Here is a 21529-nt window from a genome sequence, read left to right on the forward strand (position 1 = left end):
CCCAGTGGGAGGGGGTGAGATGTGAGCAGGGCCTCAAAGAATGGTTCCCCTCCATCTTCAAAGAGAGAAAGGGCAGTGCGCTCCAGGCTGTGCAGAGCCCGTGGAGGCTGATGGATAAGTGGGTGTGGCGGGAGCAAATGATTCATCGTGAACATTAAAAGCAAAAGCTGGAAAGACTAGTTATTTAGCTGAAGTGTTGAGTCTTAAAAAGCCACGTGGGGAAATTTTAACTTTATCTTGAAAACAACAGGTTTTGAAGTCAGAGAGAGGTTTAACTTAGATGAAGTACATTTATATCGTTTTTATATCAATTTATAGTACTTACAAAAAAACTAGATTTAGCCAGTGCCCAACAAAGAGTGGGCAGTGATTAAATGTGAGCTTCCATTAGTATTGATAACAATACGTTTATATATGGCACTTATGTCTTTCTTGTCCTCTTGAGGACCAGAGTTGCAGCCGGGAGATGGGTGGCTCTCGCTAACTTACGGAATTGGTGTCTGACTCCAAACAGGTAAGCAGTAAGGATTTGTTGAATAAACGAATGCATAAGTGAGTGGATCATCATGATAGATACAGTGTTAGGGAAGAAAAGGGGAGAACGAAGAAGGGAAGAGACAGGACCAGGGGGATGAAAGCAGATTCCTGTGTGTCAGGCCACTCCCATGGACGCGACCGTGTGGGCCCCGTCTCAGGTCCAGCTACTCATGGGAGGCGGCCAGACACCAAGGAGAAGAAGCCCACCCAAGATTTTGACAGAGGAGCTACTCCACCACCTACTGTATTTATACAGCTGACCCCTGAGCAACACTGGGGGGTTTACAGGTGCTGACCCCCCCACAATCGAAAATCCCCGTGTAACATCTGACTCTCCCAAAACTTAACTGCTAATAGTCTATCGTTGACCAGAAGCCTTACTGATAACACACACAGTTGATCAACATATATTTTGTATATGAATTCTATACAGTATTCTTACAATAAAGTAAGCTAGAGAAAAGAAAATGTTAGGAAGAAAATCATAAGAGAAATACAGAACTGTATATATAAAAAAATCCCGTGTAGAAGTGGACCCATGCAGTTCAAACCTGTGTTGTTCAAGGGTCCGCTGTCCTCTTTCCCCTCTGGGCCGCTAATGAACATATTCCCCCCCTTATAAAATATATGTCTCAGCCTTCTTCACCTATCAAACTCATTTTAAAAACAGACCTCTTCTGTAGTTTGTATTTCCTGTCTTCAACTGGACTATAAATCCCTAGAGTATGAATACACATGTATATTCACAACGAAGCTAGAACTATCAGGGAGCGATCGGTCAAAATTTTCTTTTTAACAACAGACAAAGCATCAGCAAAACCCACCTTGTGGTAACCCGTGTTCATTCTTTCATTCAAGCACTCACTGAGCATTTACTCCTTGGCAAGATGCATGGTGCATGAGGAAAGATACATAACGCGTGAGCCCTGACTTCATGAAGCTTATCATCTACTCGAGGAGGCAGGACTGACATACAAGTCTTCCCACAACATTGCTTTCCATTTCACCTCTAAGAAAATAGTTATTTTCCAATACAATCACTGTTAAAGACCAAATGGACACATTCTTGATCTCCTGTCTGTGCCTCTGAGAGATCTATAGTAACAAGTGCTAAAATTATTTCAATGCAGCCATGCGAGGAAATGAGAAAAGAAGTAGGAAAGATCTAGGAGTTAGATTTGAGACAGGGCACATCAGTAGCAACACTGTCTTGGGGACGTCAGTACGAGGACAAGAGGTCCACAACCCAGAGGAGAGGGGCTCGCTCAGGAAGAGACGGGGCACAGCTATGCTAAAATAATATCATATAAGGAAATAAAATATTTACACTTGAAGTTCTATTTTTAACAAACGTACTTTAATCCAACCTCTCAAATACCCAAACCTTCAAAAGGAAATCTCTTTCCCCGCAATGCTTCCCTAAAAATAGCCCCCTTTTTCGCTCTCAAAATACCGTGTAGATTTCCCTTCAGTTTGCTTTTGCAAGAACGCCGGTCTAATGCAGAATGAAGCCATGACTCACGTTAACTAGAGCACTCTGTGTGTCATGCACACACATCTCGACGCTGTGACACACGGGGGGCGTGTTTTCCTTCTGGAACTGTGATCTGCGTCTAGCCCATGTTTGTGGGCACCCCTGGCCTTGCAGCTGTCGCCGGCGAGCTGGGTATTGTTCCCAGGCATTCCATAGAGTTCGTCAGTTTAATTTTATCAAACGGGCTAAAAGAAGGTTCAATTATTTTTATTAAAATAACAATAAGGGAGTAATTCCCAGCAATGAGTGTCTGAGCGAGAGGTTCTGCACCCCCCATGTGCGTGTCGGTGATTAGCAAAACTCAAATGTCCCCTCTTCCCTGAAATAACTGCCTATGGAATAAAAGCAAGTACGTTAAACTAGGAATTACATGTATGTACCTTAATTAGCCCACGCTGGCAGAGGCTTTTACTTTAAAATCTGATACAACACAAACATCTGAGAAGCTTCTAGGCTTTACATCACCTCACTAATCTCGGCAGTACTGAGAAAATGAACCACACTCCTATCAAACAACTGAAATCACCCAGTGAGACGTATTTATCTTGCAGCGTTGTAAGCCCCGTACCCAAACTCAAACAGAAGTCTTTCCGACTCAACAATTCATCTCCAAGGTAACTTAGGCCCGAGTGGGCAAGCAGGTATTTGTGGAGGAGAGTGCAGGTAATTCGACCCACAATGACATGCTCGGCCTAGCCAGCGCTACCCTGGAACAGCAGAATCCCACTGGGACCTGTGACACCCCCAGGTGGGCGAGCAAGGACAGGTCTCCTTCTCATCGGGACTCCCGAAGACGTGCTCTTCGCCCAAACGCCCAAACACCAGAGACCACAGAACCTGAAATTGTCCGGCCATACACAGCCTCTCACCAAGTCCAAGACAAGGCCAACAGTGACAAAGCCCCCAACTGCTAAATGTAATCTAATAATTTGCATATGTAAGGATAAAGGTCTAGACTATGACATCAGCTTCACAGAAAACTCCGCAGATTCAAAAAAGACTCAACCACCCCACTCCGTCTTTGGAAATCCCAGATAAATGAACAGATGAAAAGGACACAGCAGCAGGGGAGAGCAGACTCTATATAGTCTGTCCAGAAAGTGACAAAAAAAACATTTCTAAACAAAACCATTCTGGGAATTCTCCAGTATAGAGAAGTATGGGGCGGGGTGGGGGACAGCCATTCATCACAAGGGTGTTAACTCGCAAGGGTATTAACTAAAGAGTTGCTTCCCTAGCAACTGGATCCTGCTAGAATGTCCTGGAAGAGCATTCTCAAGTAGAGAGAAGCCAGAGTTACCCAGAAGACTGTCAACAGCTCAAGGATCACCTCAACTTGGTGAGAGCCCTCGAACAGCTAGGGCAGGATTCCTTGGAGGCGACATTCCAGCCAAAGATAGCAAGAGCGTCCACAGGCTGAAATGTCTGCCCCAAGAATTCAGGATCCACTGAGCTGTTCGAGAGTTCAACGTGTAGACTGTCATTAAAGCGGCTATCCCCGCCTGTTCTGAAAACTAACAGAGGGATAAAGTGAACTCAGCTGAACCTCGATCATCGGGGGTTTTGCTAGCAGCCCGAGGCCCTCCAAGACCCCCAAACACCTACATCATCTGTTGGAGCCCCAGACTTTTTGGTGGGGACGGGGGTGGAACCTCTGTTGCTTAAGCAAAAAGAACCAAATAATTCATCGCACTGTTTTTAAAAGAATGAACTGCCAAACGTTTCTTCTTCCCTCCCTTCAGGGACAAGGCAGCACCCCGTGAGGTCGAATACACCAGGACGAAAATCGATTCTCTAGGTGTGTTCTGATGCTGCAGACCCTGGTGCGGATGGAATCCTACAATGGGGCAGCTCTCAGTGGCACATGAAACCAGACAGGTAACGTCTGCAGACCAGGAGAAACTAACAGAGACAGAAACAAGATAAAGTCAGAAGTCTTTCGATGGCACTTGAGAAACTTTGAACTTTTGCTTTGTAAAAGGAGGCATCTTATCTATCCTTTCTTCAACAAACACTTAAACAACAAACTGAAGGCCTCCGAGTTAATGAATATCAGGGTCAGACTAAGCCTGCCAAAAAAACTGATAAGATGATTTACCCAGAAAAAGTTAAACTACACTCTTAAAAAAAAAAAAGTTCATTTCGCTCAATGTTTTACAAAACAGATAACCAAAATCTCAACAGAGGGATGGAGGAGGAAACTGGAAAGTCCAAAAGAGACACAAGCCAACACTTAACCACAGCCCTGGAACAGCAGTCAAGAACGGAGAGAAAATCCTACGCTTGGCCAAGGTAAATTTTCACCCGTGCTCCATCAGCCAAAGATGAACAAATGCTAAAGAGGGTAGCTCAATAAACCAGTGGGATGGAGGGAGATGGCAGGCTGACATAGCACAGTGCCTGTCAGATCCATGGTAGGTGACAGTGGAAAAGTTTGTGGACCTGGTCTCGTTCCCATCTCCCACAATCAGGATGAATGGAGGGCATAACACACCAAATGCCTGTTGCACGAGGAAGGCATTCTATTTTACATAAGACACCCGAGGATTTGGTTGCCAGTCTCCCCATGAAATGTGGACACGAGGGGCTTGAAGAGTGGAGGGAGCTCTTCAGTCCTGGAAGCCACAAGCAGCAGGAGCAGCTGTCGGATTCTGGTCAAGCGGCTACACAATTCTTTGGACGCACGCCATCTTCTCTCTCAGCCCCACAGAACACCAGGTCCTACCAAAGGGTGACTTCGGCCAGTCTTTCCATCCCCTGCCACCGGCCTCTTGTTAACCAAAACTCCAAGGTACTATGGACTTCTGGATCGTCCCCATGTACATTTTTTTCTCTGGCTACTGTGTCTTCCGTGGGTTCTCACTGCTTCGGGGAAGCCGTAACACTTGCTCTCTCCTGTGTTCTGGCAGACAGGACCCAGCATTACCATTACTTACCTTTTTTTTTTTTTTTAAGATTTTATATACACACATACATGTATTTGAGAGAGAGAAAGAGCATGCACGCACATGCACAGGCAAGGGCGGCAGCAGAGGGAGAAGCAGGCTCCGTGCTGAGCAGGGATCCTGATGTGGGGCTCAATCCCAGGACCCTGAGATCATGATCTGAGCTGAAGGCAGACACTTCAAAGACTGAGCCACCCATTACTTATCTACATGCTCGTCTCTCCCATTAGACCGAGAACCTAGAAATCAGAGAACTCTACTCAATTTCGTATTCTCTCACCCTGCCTAACAAGGTACCAGGCTCCATGAAGATACAAAAACAAAACAAAACATAAACAAACAAAAAGTCAGCTAAATGCCAACCACCCGTACCAGCATGACACCGCTGTGTGACTTGCCAACAGATAAGTCATATATTTAAAATCTTTAGGTGGAATATTTTTATATAAATTATTATAGCCATATCAACAAAGCAATGTTGGGATGGAGAGCAAGCCGAAACAAAGCAACAGCCTTACTGGAAAAAGTGACAAGCCCTAACGGCACTGTTCAAACACAACCATACCTGGAAAGTCAGTTGCTGTGGGCTTTCATCTTGTACAATGAAACTTCCCCGGAGAGCTGAGAAGTAAGGGAAGCTCTCCCTCTGAGATTTAAACTTTAAAGAGCAAGAAGCCCCAAGGCCTGTAAGATCTGACTGTATGTATCCTAATTAATGGCAAAATATAATTCGAAAACAGAGTTTTGGTCAGGCACTTGGGATGTGGAAAAAGGAGAATTCCGGAGTAAATGTTGGCATCCAGAGAGAAGGAATTAGCCATTAAACAAGGAATATTCTCTCATGACATCTCTGCCTGAATCCAGTGACTGTTCATTCATCAATCTTCCCCATTCCCATTGCGAACATGCCAAGCAACCTCCAGATCTCTGCCTACCTCGAGGCAGAGAAAGTGGGGACTAAGAAGAGGTCCCCATGACTGTATTTATTTCCGTAAATTACTAAGTGGGCACTCCTGTTACATGCTCAGGTTAGTGAGCTTGGTTATTGTGATTATAGGTCTGAGAGATGGAGCTCATCTCCATATGCTGAAAAAAGAATTTTTTTTTCTGAATGCCAAGTGATGAATGTCACCCATAAAAGTCTTTTGAAGAGCTGGCTGGCATTCCCGCTGGTCGATGCACGATCCCACGTATTCAGGCATGTTTTCTTCAAACCTCTATATGAATCATGTTTTACTGAGGGACATCGCTTCTGGTCAACAGTTCTTTTGTTTGTGTTTTGTTTTGTTTTGTTTTGTTTATCAAACAGACAACAATTTACTCAGCAAGACTCCCTGTCCTGTGTAAAACTAACCTCTTATCTCTCAGCATAGAAATGTCACAGAAACAGTTTGGCTTCACCAGTACTAAGTTAACGCTGCCTTGGCAGGGCTGAGGTTAATTTCTGCAAAATTTAATTTGCAAAAACCAGCCCAAGGCTACCCTGATAGAAATTCACTTGATGTGTTAATTTCACACTTTAGCGTCCTCATCCCACTGGTGGTTGGGTGATCTCGAGGATACGAAGCAGGGGAGGGTCTGAATGTGCCCAAGCAACCTCAGACTCCAGCCCTCTACACCTGCAGGGAGCCAGGGCCCAGCTTCCGCCCTCCTGCCTGCCAATGGGAGAGCAGGGATTGTGACAGAAATCGGCCAGGCTGAGTAAATTATTTTCATTATGCAGAGCTCTACACGGGGCACCAGCGCCTCATTTAATCAATTCTTTCTTCCACATCTGCACATAGGAGGGACGCTTTCAATATGGCCAAATAATGACATAAACTCAATTGGCTCCAGTTATTCTAACAGGTACCAGGCACCTTCGGCTCCACAGCCAAGGGCACCAAGCCTGGGAACTACACGAGCGAAAAGTACAACCCCTTTTTGCGCAGGTCTGTGTTCTTGAGAAGAAGTGTGCCAGCTTCATTCACATTAAATGCTCTGGCATAAAAACACTGTTTATAAAGACCATGAGGTAATGAGATGTGCAATGTCCGAATGCTTATATATATATATATGATTATATATATATATATACACACACACATATATATTAAAATATATATACAGGATGTTCACAACTATATAATATAACCACACGTGGATATATAGACACATTTAATTCATAGAAAAAAGATGGTGTCAGTTTTCATCTTTGGGTTTTGGTACTTGGGGTGATTTTATTTCCTTCTTTCTATCCAGATATTATATATAGGATACATATTACTTTTGACACCCTACAATGCAAAGAAGCCTTTGGATATAAATATAAATATCCTCAATTTATCAGTAAGTGAAGATCTATGTCTACCACTTTAAATCAGGAAATTGCTCGATTGTCGGAGTGAGCTGTGATGCTTCCAGGGGAGGCTAATTTGATAGAGATATAAGTTGACTCTATCTGTTTACCAGGGCAATAAAAGTTCTGGGATCCAGGGAGGGTAATACCTACATGTCAGCAAATCTATCTAGAAACAAATTTCCTTCCTGCTGATGCCCCCGAATTCATTCACGACTTTTAATCCCTGCCCATCCCTTTATCTCCATTTCACGCCAAATCGTTGGCCTTTCAGGGCCCACAGAAGATCAGAACAAAATGACCCCTGTGTTGGCAACAAAGAAACTTGGTTTGAGCTCAAAAACAAGAGTACTTGGGACGCTCGGGCATCACGGCAGCCAGCAATCCCATTCTGCTGTCCCACCAGACTGTTCGGATGGAATCACTTGGCCACCTCTGACCCCAAATCACATCCCCAAACCGGGCAGTTAATAAGGCATCGGTAATCTGGTCATCAGTAATTTCTAAGCAAAAAATAACATTTGAAAGAAGCTGTTCTTCCCTGTCAATCTTCTACCCAGTGGCCTTTAAAAAAACCCTTGGAAATACAAAATTTAATCTGGAGTCTTCTTTGCAGATCTTCTGCCTATCTGGCAAGGGAGTATTCATTCATAGCTCCTGTTAAAAGGGCATAATCCCTCAGAAACGGGAAGGTTTTCCATGGATGGCTCTGTCCTCATGGAAAGGGTGTCACTGCTTCCTGGTCAACATGGTCAGCAGGAAGAACCCCCAGTTCTCCACCACCTGTGCCTCTGGCAGATGAGGGCAGAAGGAGCAGCACTGGGGGAGGCAGGCCCAGGCCAGGGGCAGGGCGAGGCCTCCAGCCTTCAGGAGGCTCACTGATGAGGCCCGGGATCTTGATGCCAAGTCTCTCCCAAAGTAGGCCTCAGACCCAGGCTGTGTTGGTGGTAAGTTCTAGTAAGAAATGGAAGCTTCTAAGTGGATATAATTACCTCGAAGGGAACAGAATCATGAGGGGTATCATTACTGGAAAAATGCCAAAATAAAAAGATGGGATATAAGAAATGTAAATTATTCCACTAAAGATCCTGGGCTGTAGAGCCCAGATATTTATGAAGAAGAAAAAAGTAAACAAGAAAACTGAAGGATCCTGAGCTAGAATTTTGATAGATATAAAAAGAAGTCTTTTTTGAAGCATTACTTTCGTTCATCAAATATTAATTAAGTACCTACCACCTGTCAGACAAACACACCATGATCATTACACATTTGTGCACATGTATAAAAGCCACTCCCTACACGGACCAGCTCCCTGGGAGGCAGACCACAATCCCCAGGTCAGTAAGATAAAGTCAGCCGGATAAAATGAGTTCCTGGACCTTTGTGGTACATGCCCTCAATGACCTCCTATTCTCACAGATTATCTTCCCAACTCCAAATAACTGTCTGTCAGTGGAAAAGAGAATAAGGTTTCAGATAAATTTCAAGAAGTCAGCTTTGTTTATTTTAAATGGATGTGCAAATATGCGTCCGTCACCATGTGATCAGAACAAGGACTGTATGTTTTAGGCACTTCCTTGCCAGATGGTGAGTAGCCCCCGTTCCGTAGCTGCTGTGGCCAAGCAAGCTTGCGGATATTATTATCAGCAGGCAAAGCTAACCGGAACATCAACTCACAAACATGAGGCCAAAACAATGCCAAAATCATACACTAACAATTCTTTCAATATACAAGAATTCAAACGGGATCCCATACTCATTTTCTTTGAGTTTGGTCCTAGATCAGGTAAGTACACAGGTCACCTATTCATCCTATGCTCCTCGCTGTCACAGAGACACAACACACAGAGTCTCCAATAACACGAAACGGAGAACTAACGTGTGTCCAGGGTAAATAGCTCTGTTAACTTTCTGGTCATTTCTGCTACATCTATATCCACCATACAAAGGCAGGCGATCCCTGTCTTCTATCTTTGACTGGCACATCTTCCGGTGTGACCCTGGCGAAGTTCCTCATCTTGGCTGGCCTTTGAATGTCTCACCTGTACAGCGAGGCTTGGACTACACGGGTGGTCCCCAAACATTCAACGGGCAACACAGATGACTGCATCAGAATGATCTTGATGAAAATTCCATTTACTAGTCTCCACCTTAACCTACTGATTCAAAGTCCAGGGGCAGGAGAGAAGGGGACACGAGGCAGCACGTGCAGTGGGCCTGGGAACAGAGAGTTCAACAGAGGGCTCTGGTGGCTCCTGATCTGCAGGTTTGGAAATGACAAGCCCCTTCAGGGCTGGAGGTGAAGGGGAGGCCAGAGAACCAAGCAGCTGGAGTGTCCCCACTGCTCCAGCTGCCCTCTGACGCCCGAAGAGAATAACTATGGCATGAACACGGATGAGCTCCCGAGATCAGCAACAAACCCCCACAGGGGTTTGGAGAGCGTGGGACCCGAGAGAGGTAATGAAGTGAAGAAATGGGGAAAACAGTCCACATGTAGTTGGAAAAATCAAAATGTTTCCCTTGAAAAGACAGGCCAGGCCTGTCCTACAGAGTGACACAGATTCCAAGAGCAAGAGGAGTCATAAATTTGTAACCAGCATAAAGAAGGAGTTAAGAAATCATCAGTATCAATCCTAAAAGTCATCTACAATAGCTCAGAGTCTATCCCCTCACTAAGCACTGCCAAAGAAAATCTTTACTTGGCTAATTGCCTCGTTGCAAATTAGTTTGGGTATGATCTTTATGAAGACGTGTACTCTAAAAAGTCAAAGCTATACAGCGGGGATTCTAGTACACTGCCTATCATGGAATTTTAATGGCAGGAGATGCAACAAAGGAGGAAAGGAATGATAAATAATATCCAGTCTATTATGTGGACACTCTACGGGCATCACATTATTTTACAAGGAGAGATTGTTTTTCCATTATGACTGCTAGGAAACTCATGTTTCTGCCTCCTAATGGAGTGATGCGTATTTCCGACAATGGATTAGAACCCAGCAAGTTCGGGTGGCCATTTTTAAAAAACAAGTTTAACATTTACTACTAGTTTTATCTGTTTAATCCCATTTGTTAAGCAGACCCGGGCAAGCAGATCCCCTCAATGGAGGAAAATGCATCTTTTTAGACAGAGAGTAGAGATTCAAGAACAAGAAGATGCTTCACATGTTCGTTCTTTCCCCCTAGCACTATAAACTATGCACACTTTAGAGCGTTTTAAAAGAAAAAAGAAGAGCGAATAAAAATTAGCAATCTAATGAACACCTGCGAAGCGATGTGTCTGGAAAGCCGGGACGTTGCAGGAGAGCATCACCTGACAGACCGCCAAACCTCGATATTTTTAGGCTATTCAGACTCTTTATAAAGAAAAAACAAAAAAAATCCTACATGCCTGAACTGTGAGGCGGGAGAGCCTACTTGTAACTCAGCCCTTGTCAGACCAAATCCAGCAGAGCCTCAGAAGGTTCAAAAGCCTTTTTATAAACCTATTGTGTGGGTTAGTGCCTAAAAATAGTATGTATGGTTCCGCAGGCAGAACACACCGAGGGATAATTCCGACACACTCAACTGCCAAACAATAGACAAAGGGGTGGCAAAGGATGCCAAACATATTCGTGGGCGGCACCTAAGCCCCTGCAGTCGCCCCCTCCGGCTCCTGACCTGTCTGAACACCCGGGACCCACTGAGCCACTCCAGCCTAGACGGGAGAGGGACGGGCGGGGGCAAGGGGGCACTGGTTCCACACGATTCTAGATCCTACAGTACTCACAGCCACTTTCAAGAGGCTCCATCCCTCACTGCAACAGACAAGACTGATGGTGATAATGCCATTACAGGAACGATGGAATATGGCCCTTCTGGGTCTCCCCTACAGTAAGGCAGCGTTTTCCGCCTCCCCTGCCTGTCACAATCAGCCGGGGAAGTTTTAAAAAATACGGACAACGGAAATTGAGTCGCAATTCAGTTTCTAAGTATCAGTTTTAGAAATCTGGCACTGGTATTTTTTAAACCTTCCTGGGCGATTCGGATGGGTAGCGGAGGGTGAAAACCACTGCTTACAACAACAAAGGCTTTTAGGCCAAGTCAGGTCCACCACCCAGGTGGAAGCAGGCTACAAAAGCCAGCTGGGAGGGGGTGAGCATCAGGCACTCAGCCTGCAAAGGACGGGCCACCAAGAGGCCACCAGTGCTACGTTTCTAGACACCACTCCTGGAAAGAATAAAAATCCACTCACAATAGGCAACTATGAAATAGTCAGATAAGATCATAAAAGAGTAAACACTTGCGACCTCAGTTTTAGTACTCCATCCCCATTCTCCCTTAGCTCTCACTTGTCCTTCCCTCATTACAAAAAAGGAGACTCGGCCATGCATTTTTATGGTAGGGAGAGGACAAGGCCGAGATGGGAGAATAAATTATAGCTTCTTACAAACAGATTTCAGGGACGCCTGGGTGGCTCAGTCAGTTAAGTGTCTGCCTTCAGCTCAGGTCATGATCCCGGGGTCCTGGGATCAAATCTCACATCAGGCTCCTGCTCAGCGGGGAGCCTGCTTATCCGCCTGTCACTCCCCCTGCTTGTTCTTTCTCTCTCTCTCTCTCTCTCTCTCTGATGAATAAATAAAATCTTGAAAAATTTTTTAAAAATTAAAAAAATATATTTCAGTTGATTTCCCAGATAAAATCGAAGGGAGATAAACAATGACTGGATTATTTGCAACAAGCACTGAGCCACTGAATTTGGATGAAAATCTTACAACAGATTATCATACCCTTTTCGCCAATATCAAAATTAGGGCCCATAAAAGATTAAGGAAGTTGCCCAGGTTATATTAAGCTAATAATCCGACAACCTGAGTGGCAGACACGGTCACTGTCCAAATTTAAAACGGAGGTTCTTTTGCATTCTTGTCACTAACCTATACTACTTGCACCAAGCCCGTTTGCCAGATGTTTTTGTGCAAATCCGTGGGAGTCAGCATGGACTCTGGCTAAGAGCCAGGGGCTTGCATACAAGAGCCCTGGGTATCTCTGTCCTCAGAGTGCCTGCATCCGCAGGGCACAGAAGACAGCGACAGGAGCTGTTCACATTTAAGGAAAGCGTACCTGCCGAGGGCTTACAACAAGCCTTAGAACAGAGAAGTGGCACAAATGCTGGCTACTACTATCACTATGCTGACTGTAGGAGAAAATCAAAGAATCCGATCTTAGAAACATGTTCACAGTTGTTAGGTAATTAAATATAAAAACTTAGCGTGTTTCACTGCACGTGCAGACCCTCTAAATAACCTTATAGAAGCGACGACTGCCATGACTTTATGTCAGTTGAGCGTCGAGATGTGAAGGGGACCAAACGTCCCAGACCACAGAAGCGTGAGGCACAGGGGCTGAGTTTGAAATGACACCCAAAATGTGATGGTGCCCTCTCCACCTCTATCAGACACATGGTTAATTACCACCGAACTGCTTCTCTCGAGGAAAAATAGTTATTTTACTTCAGAATCAAAGTCTTAACACTATCCATTGTTCTCACTGAATGCTTCCTTTATGAAATCTTCCACCCATATTTCCTCCAGCGAAATGTTTAATAACAAACAAAGGAAAAGAAAACACACCATGCTGACATGTAACTTACAAAGTTACAATGTGTTCTGTGGGAGCGCCCTGCTGGCATCCAGGTGCATGAACTAAGAACGGTATTCACAGCTTTTCAGTAAGGGCATGTTCAGAATTATCTTTATAAGATAGCACTGCAAATGTTTTCGAAATAAGAACTCTCTAGAAGACTCACACAAAGTTGGACCCTGCACAGTAAACATTTTGGAAGGGAACTCCTAACATACTGACTTGACTATTCATCCCGTTCGCCTCTCAGAGGTCGTACACAACTAAGAAGCTACTTCAGGTGAATTTTCTACCAACCAGGAAAAGGTCCAGCTTTCGTGATGCTCAGGGACAAGTGTGTTTTGAGAGGCTTGCTACTTCAAGCGGGTGTTGGGGTCATGGACAGGTTATTCACCCAACATTCATCTGAGTATCAGAACATACCATGATTGTTTCATATTATTCTTGTGCACATTCAGATTTTGCTAGGATTCTATTTGGTCTCACACATCAAATGTTTATCTTTGTGAATGATCGATATATAGATATATGGACGGGACTGGTATAATTGCACCAATTCTTCTTGTTGGTTCTTCTCAGAAAATAAGACCATGTCTTGAAATCTCCGTAAGATAAGACAAAACAGATGACTTAGCCTTCCCCAGAAGTCACCTGCCCTTAGGGCATTGCCAAAGAATGAGGTCTGAGAGCCCGGCTCCTCCTGGCTTCACAACTGATTTGCTGGGTAACCTTGAGCACATCACCTGACCTCCCTGGGGCTCAGCTTTCTTACCTTTAAAATGTGGATAATAACACCCACTTCAAAGAACTGCTGGGAGATTAAATGGGATAGCTGAAGTACTAAAATATTATCTACCATATAGTAGTAACAGTAAGCAAATAAACTGTAATAGTGTACCAGAATAATTACTGGGAAGAGGAGAAAATGGCCCACAAATATACTGCACATGAGATGGTCTGCCTCACTCCTTCATAAAGTCCATCCCAGGTGATTACATCGATCAGGGTTACATTTTGGGAAAAATTATTTGTAATACAATGCACACAAAACACATTGTCATTTAATTGACTAGATAGAACCTAATGGTAAGAAAAGAAATTGGAAAAAGAGAAGGAAAAGAAATCCCTGGTTATCAAGAAAAGTGCATCTTACCTTGTAAATTAAGAAAAATAATCCTTACCATAATAAATGACAGGTTTGTAAAAAACAAAATGAAATGACTAATGATTCGGAAGGAAGGAAGGAAGGAAGGAAGGAAGGAAGGAAGGAAGGAAGGAAGGGAGGAAGGAAGGAAGGAAGGAAGGGAGGAAGGAAGGAAGGAAGTCCTAAGAACAAAGCAGTTTTAAGCATCACTGGCATAAATCAGTCCACAAGAAACCAGAGCACTGGACCTATCATCACATGAAGGACCAAACCCTTCTTTGTTCAAGTGATGGGCTCAGGAGAGTCCTCTCAGCCTTGGGAGGAGGCGGCAGAGCAAACCAGCAGGACTAGCCCCAGTGCAGGAGGAGAAAGGATGGCTCCAAGAGGAATCTTGCTCAGCCTTGGCTCCTAACAGAGTGCTCCTTGGTGACCTCACCAAATCTCATACCCCATGCGATCATACACAAATCCATCAAATCATCTGTTTCCACACATCTTTTCTGCTATGAATAAAGCACACCAAAATGTGTCTAACTGTATTCATTCATCCATTCAAACATGTGTATTAAGTGCCTATGACATGCCGGCCTACCCGATGCAGAGATCCATGGTCAACTCAGCCCACTGGTATTTCCCTAGTATTTGATGATCACAGCAATCAAACCTCTCGGGAGAGCTCTTTGTATATGCTTCTTTCTTCCCTGCTGAATGATAAACTCTCAAAGGGAAGGACCACATTTTAATCATCTTGTTTCCCTTGGCTCCTAACAGAGCGCTCCACCAACAGAAACTACCCATAAATGTTCACTGAACTAAATCACCTCCAGGAGGCATGGAACGGGAGAGCCCACAGCCTCCCTTCGATGAGGTCTTCAGATTCTAAAATCCACCCTTTCTAAACCTGGCTGATATGAAATGGAACATTTTGAAACAAAATCTGGAACATGTCTGTGTTACCCCATGAGTATAAGCAACAAAAAATGAAATTCAGGAAGAGATGTGAGATCACCCAAACACTTTATATATAGGCCAGTCCATTTCCCAATGTCCAAGTGCCTGAGTCAAGATCAGGCACCATCACAGCTCAGACTTCATTTTGACATCTGGATCCTGGCGACATTTGGCACATTGCTACCTGAAGCAAGCAGATGGCATCCACCCCAGTGCTGTTCCCCTAAGTAGAGACATCTAAGTATGATGCCTCTGCAGAAACCTGGGCAGGACAACGAGAAATTTACCTGGCTAACACTCTAAGTCAATGGAATAAACTGAGGCCCCTCTTGAGGTCCACCAGAGCCTTAGAACTTCACTGGCCTTACAAAGTTGGCCAAAAAGAAAAAAGGACAGGATGGAAAGGAAGCCCAGTACCCCCCACCAAGACTTATTTTGATTCCAAGAAGGTGCAAGGTTGAAGGTAAAGCTGAGAGCAGAGGAGAGGAACAAGATATTCCTTTCTAATAAGAAAGTGCCTAAAGAGTTAATTCCTATCAGAAATCTGAAGGCTGAAAGACACACCATGAGAACAGTATGGTACCAGCTATCCTGGAAAATCCTATTCATCTTTGTAAGGACCAGAATTTGGAACTCAGCCCAACTTTTTCTTACTAATCCCCTAATGATAATAATTGATTTCTCCCAGAGAACAAGTCTCCTGATCCTCCAATAAACAGGCTGCTAAGCCTTCATGAAGGCTAAATAAGTCCTAATTTCATCAGTGGGAAAATGAGGAGACCAAATGGTAAAACCATCCCTCTAAGATTACGCAACAAGTCAGCAATTAAACCAGTGCAGCTCCTCCTCAGGTCCGATGCTCTTACAAAACTTGCAGATTTCAAGCAATGTACTCTTGACATATAAATTATGTGAGGATAATCGTCCTTATACAACAGAAAATAGCAAATGAACTTCACTCAGACCTTACTAACAACAGACACGTTGTACGGACTTGTGATGGCCCCTCTACCTGGGTTGTAATCATAACCTGTGTTAGGACAGCATCTGAAATGGATTTTCAATGCAGCAAAAAGACTAGCCTTACTCCACACTACGCTCTTAAAGAGTTCATCGGGGTTCACATCATAAGCAACTCAAACGGTTAAAAAAAAAAAAAGGTGGTAACTAAGAATTTGCAAAAATTCTTATATCATGTCACAAAGGACTAATATTCAGAATAATAAAGTTTCCAAAAAAAATCAGTACATGCAATAATTCCAAAGATAAGTGGACAAAAAAATTACAAGTGGCCAATAAAGGTGCCTAACTTCAGGATTAATTTTTTTTAAAGAACATAAATATTAAAACAATGAAAGAGTTTTTCCTTTAGAATCAGAGACAAAATACTGAGATTATTCACTGCTGGTGCTGGCTGGAGACTCACTCCTGAGTCACGGATGGAATTCTCAAGGGCACAATCTATCTGAAGGTCAATCTAGCAGCATCTGTCAGAATTTTAAGCCTGAGTACTCTTTCATCCAGGAATTCCATTCCTTCCTAGGAATTCATCTTAAAGAAATAGTTGTATAAGTCTATATATATACAAGCATTTTGTTAATAAGAGCCAAGCACTGACAAGCACCTAAATGTCCTTCCACGGGGATTAAATTATAGTATAGCTACGCACAAAAGCCAAGTCATCATTAAATAGAGTAAGTAGGAACCACCTAAGTGCTAACAATGAAAAGACAGCTACAATGTACTGGTAAGAAGAAAAGCAACTGGAGGAGGGACGCCTGAGTGGCTCAGGCGTTAAGCATCTGCCTTCAGCTCAGGCTCAGGTCATGATCCTGGGGTCCTGGGATCGAGCCCCGCATCGGGCTCCCTGCTCAGAGGGAAGCCTGCCTCTCCCTCTCCCACTCCCCCTGCAAACACTCTCTCGCTGTCTCACTCTCTCTGTCAAATAAATAAATAAATAAATCTTAAAGAAAAGAAAAGGAAAAAAGCAACTGGAAAAACAGTATGAATTGAATAATCCCACTTTCGTTTTGTTTTAAAGTGTGCATGCAGGCTTAAAAGAAGGTCTATCAGCAGTGAGTGCCTTTGGACAGTGAGATTATAGGGTGATGTATGCTCTACTTTATGTATTTTGGTGTTTTCTGAACTGAACACACCTACAAATTTTAAAACTAAAGAATATAATTTTCAACAAAAAGCAGTATGCTTAAAATCATGAGCCTGTATCACAAATGTTTATATAGTCTCATATTGTAGAAAATCAATGTAACTTCCCTCATCAAAACCAGCCATAAAGAAACCAGTCTGGAGATGGTATCCTCTAGGCTAGCTGCTTGTTATTTTCATATTAGAATATACTCAGGCTCCAGCAAGGTCCTTAGCACCTCAGCCAAGTCCCTTGAGCCCCACACAAGAAGGAACGTGGTCTTTGCAGGCTGAGCTGTTGCCTTCATTCCCTCTCATCTCTCTCTCTTGCAAGTAGTGTCGAAATCTCACCATCCACGTATGCTTGATGTGTTTATACTTGGTAACAAGAAAACCTGTGATGGGTATCTACTCCTCCTCCAGTGATACCTTGCCATTGTTAACGGGCTTGTCCACTTAACAACATTTTCAAGTGCAGGCTCTCAGGCCACAGACTTCAAAATGCACCAACACACATAGCGACAAAGGCTGTGGGAACAAAGGCGATCCACAGACTTGACCACTAAGGGCAGGACTTGACCCTAGAGTAGACCTCACAGGGAGGGGACGGCACTCTATAGGACACTCTGGGCCAGCTGGCAATACTAGAAGACAACGAAGAGAGCAGGTATAAGTAATGTTCCTATGCAAACTTCTCCTGGGCTCATTACTAAACTACCGTTAACTAAGTAACTAGCTCTATGGAAGAACCTGGGAGGGTAAAGGGCCAGAGACTGGACGTGCAGGGGGATGGTGACTCCTGACAGCTCCTTCCCAAACCCACCCAATTTCCTGCTGTTATGGAAAATACTTGTGAACACAAACAAGGAGGGAAGCAGCCAGCTCTGCCTTTAGTCAATGTCGGAGGCACGTGTCCCTGTTGACACAGTGGGGCCCCGGGAACATGGCTGGGCCCCATTCGGGGAGCCCTGGCCCTCCTTCATCTCTCCCTCCATCACCTTCCTCCCAAGGGCCCCTCAATGCATGGCCCACCCGCCACCAGGACCACGGCCAGTGTGCAGCCCTGTATTCCCCACTATGCTCCCACGTTGTCCCTTGAATCTAAGGGACACTCCATGTGGAGATACACAAACAAACTTGAAGATTCATAGCCTTTCAGACACAGTCACGGACACTCACTGGAGCTTGCCAGTCCCTCCTTCTGAAGCCCCCGATTTACACAATCCCCAAGTTCAAATGGCTTCTTCAAGCAATACTCACCTATGCGTGTGCTGGAGGGGTGAAAAAATCAGAACATTTGATCCTAAGCCAAGCGGAACAGAAACAATCTTTAAAAAACAAAAACAAAAACAAAAACAAAAAGACCCACCATTCATGGGACACAGCAGCTCAAATTTAAAACTCTGAGCAGTGGTTTGGGGTACGGGTGGGGAGCGGGCTCACCTCAGCAGGGAGAAGAGCAGGTTCCAGCTCACTCGACCAGGAGCAAGAACCTGCAAGAGAAGAAACAGACCCAGTTCAGACTCACAGAAAAAGTCTAGGGCAGCAGTTTTTAACATATGGTCTGAGGGTGCCGGGGGTTCCCAAGGCCCTGCCAGGGGTCTACCAGGTTCAAACCACTCTCACAGCAAAACACATCATTTCCCTTCTCCACGCTCCTTTCACCAGGACACAGTGGAGTCTTCTAGAAGCTGAGTAACACGACAAGGAGCATATGGCTTGAGAGTCTGGCTGTATTCTCTTAAGCCAGGTATTACAGAGATTTGCAAAACTGTAAAACAATGCCATTCTGCTCATTAATGTGTTGTTTTTGTCTTAGAAAAGAGTGATTTTCACAAAACATGTTATTTATAATAGATGGCAAGGGGCTTACTGCCATTTTAAATTAATTAGTAGCTATTTTTAAACTCCTCAATTCTAATCCAAGTATCACAAACAACAGTAGAGATAAGCCACATAATAAAAAGCTCTCTGGGAGCCTCAGTAAGTTGTCAAGGTGGGGTCTAAGACCAAAATTTTGACAACTGCTAATCCAGGTGTCTATTTTTGGTATTAACTTTTTTATTTTTTTTTTAATTTTTATTTTTTTATAAAGATTTTATTTATTTATTTGACAGAGAGAGACAGCCAGCGAGAGAGGGAGCACAAGGAGGGGGAGTGGGAGAGGAAGAAGCAGGCTCCCAGCGGAGGAGCCTGATGTGGGGCTCGATCCCAGAACCCCAGGATCACGCCCTGAGCCAAAGGCAGATGCTTAACAACTGAGCCACCCAGGCGCCCCTGGTATTAACTTTTTTAAATTGCATCTGCGGACAATACTGGATATGTGGCACTAAGTACCAAGCGCTCCACTAGATACTTTCCATGTTATTTCCAAATCCACAATCACTTACAAACAAAATCGGCCTTTTCTGCCTCCTGGATGAGGAGACTGGTACTCTAAGACATTGATTATTTGCCCAAAGTGAATCACACAGGGCAGAGTATGAACTCACGTCAGCCTGGCTCCTAAAATGATGATCTTTCGCTACATCATTTCCAAAAAAAAAAAAAAAAAAAGTGTAAGAATTTCTGCAAACTGAACTGGAGCCAGGCGCACTGAGGACCGCACTCCTTCCTGACGTGGTGGGCAATCAACACGCAACCGCGTCAGGTGCACAGCTCGGAGGAAACGGCAACAACGTGGCTTCTCTAAATCCTGCCAGAGTCCTGCACTCTGCTCCCTAAAAAAAGACAGACCCCAATAAGTGTTCTATGCTGGGACAGCGGGGTTTATGCCTATGGTCCCGGCGCAGTATAAACAGTGCCCCTCTCACTCTGAATGGCGATCAATTACCGGGCCCCCTACCAACAAGACTACAACTGGCCGTGGCTTTAGAAAGCCCACTTTTCTCAGTCTGTCTCCATTTTTATGAAGTTGGTGAAACACTTGATGAAATGCTACTATTATTAGTCCCTCAACTGTAGCTAAACTTAAGATGACGTGCACCGGCAAGGGAGGGGAAGGAAATTCTCACTGACTTAAGTTATGGAGCCAATATAGCCAATTCTAACCTTAAAAATGTAAAGAACAGTATGGAGAATGCCTAAAAAAATTTAAACATAGAATTACCATAGGATCTAGTAATTCCACCTCTGGGTATATGCCCAAGAGAACTGAAAGCAGGATTTTGAAGATGTATTTATTTATTTATTTGACAGAGAGAGCAAGTGAGCAGAGAGCACAAGCAGGGGGAGCAGGAGAGGGAGAAGCAGACACCCCGCTGAGTGGGGAGCCCAATGCAGCGCTCGATCCCAGGACCCCAGGATCATGACCTGAGCCAAAGGCAGACGTTTAACCAACTGAGCCACCCAGGAGCCCTGAAAGCAGGGTTTTGAAAAGATACCTGTCCGCCCATGTTCACAGTAGCATTATTCACAATAGCTAAAAGGTGGAAGCAACCCGTGTCTATCAACCAACGAACCGATAAACAAAATGTGGTAAATCTATACAACGGGGTATCACTCAGCTTTAAAAATGAGGGAATTACAACACATATTACAACGTGGATGAACCCTGAAGACATGGTGCTAAGTGAAATAAACCAGTCACAAAAGGACAAATACTATAGGATTCCACTTCTATGAAGGATCTCCAATAATCTGCTTCATAGAGACAGGAAGTAGAGTGGTGGTTGCCAGGGGCCGGGGGGGCAGGGAGGGGAATGGGGGGTTAGTGTTTAATGAGTACAAAATCTCTGTTTGGGAAGATGAAAACCCTCTAGAGACAGATAGTTGCACAGTAATATGAATCCATATAACACCACTGAACTACATACTTAAAAATAATAAAATTTATGTCATGTATCGTTAACACACACACAAAACACCAAAGTATTTATCAAAAGATTTCCTAACATTAAGTAATTAGAAAAAGAATATGTTATTGGGCATCTTACATCATTGTTTCCATCTTCACTAGTGTTTTAAGACCACCAAGCACACATTCACTCGGTCGTGTTCATGACACCTCTCGGCTACCAGCTCCTGTGCTAGAAGGGCTGAAAGAGTCTCCGGACAGAGCCGGAACACCAGGGACCCAGACAGAGCACCAGATGTAAGGCAACCTGGAAAGGCCTACATAGGAGACACAATCACACTATAAATGATAACTGCTTCTTGCACACAAACCATGAACCTGTACAACTTAAAAAAAAAAAAGAGTCCTCTAAAGTATCAATAAGAACCCATTCTTTTTTCTCTAAAGAGGCTTTCTGCTTTTCTACATTTGTTTAATGCTGATACATTATAAAACCCTCAACTTTACTTTATGAAAT

General features: G+C 44.0%; 1 protein-coding gene across 13 annotated transcripts in view; it reads right to left on the bottom strand.

Annotated features, from left to right (window-relative positions):
- The window catches only part of SIPA1L2 (signal induced proliferation associated 1 like 2), a 213397-nt gene that overhangs the window by 146677 nt on the left and 45191 nt on the right, over nt 1-21529 (bottom strand). For 8 of the 13 annotated variants that reach the window (XM_057308329.1, XM_044386057.3, XM_057308326.1 and 5 more), the window contains exon 2: nt 18660-18709. The exons of 1 other annotated variant lie outside the window; for it this stretch is intronic. The gene's annotated coding sequence lies outside the window, so the exon portion shown is untranslated. Of the gene's footprint in view, nt 1-18476; nt 18520-18585; nt 18710-19708; nt 19739-19797; nt 21374-21529 lie in introns of those variants that run through there. 4 more of the 13 variants (XM_044386058.3, XM_057308325.1, XM_044386060.3 and 1 more) reach the window with 4 other exon arrangements.

This window comes from Ursus arctos, unplaced genomic scaffold (assembly GCF_023065955.2).
Source record: "Ursus arctos isolate Adak ecotype North America unplaced genomic scaffold, UrsArc2.0 scaffold_7, whole genome shotgun sequence".
Taxonomy (NCBI): Eukaryota; Metazoa; Chordata; class Mammalia; order Carnivora; family Ursidae; genus Ursus; species Ursus arctos.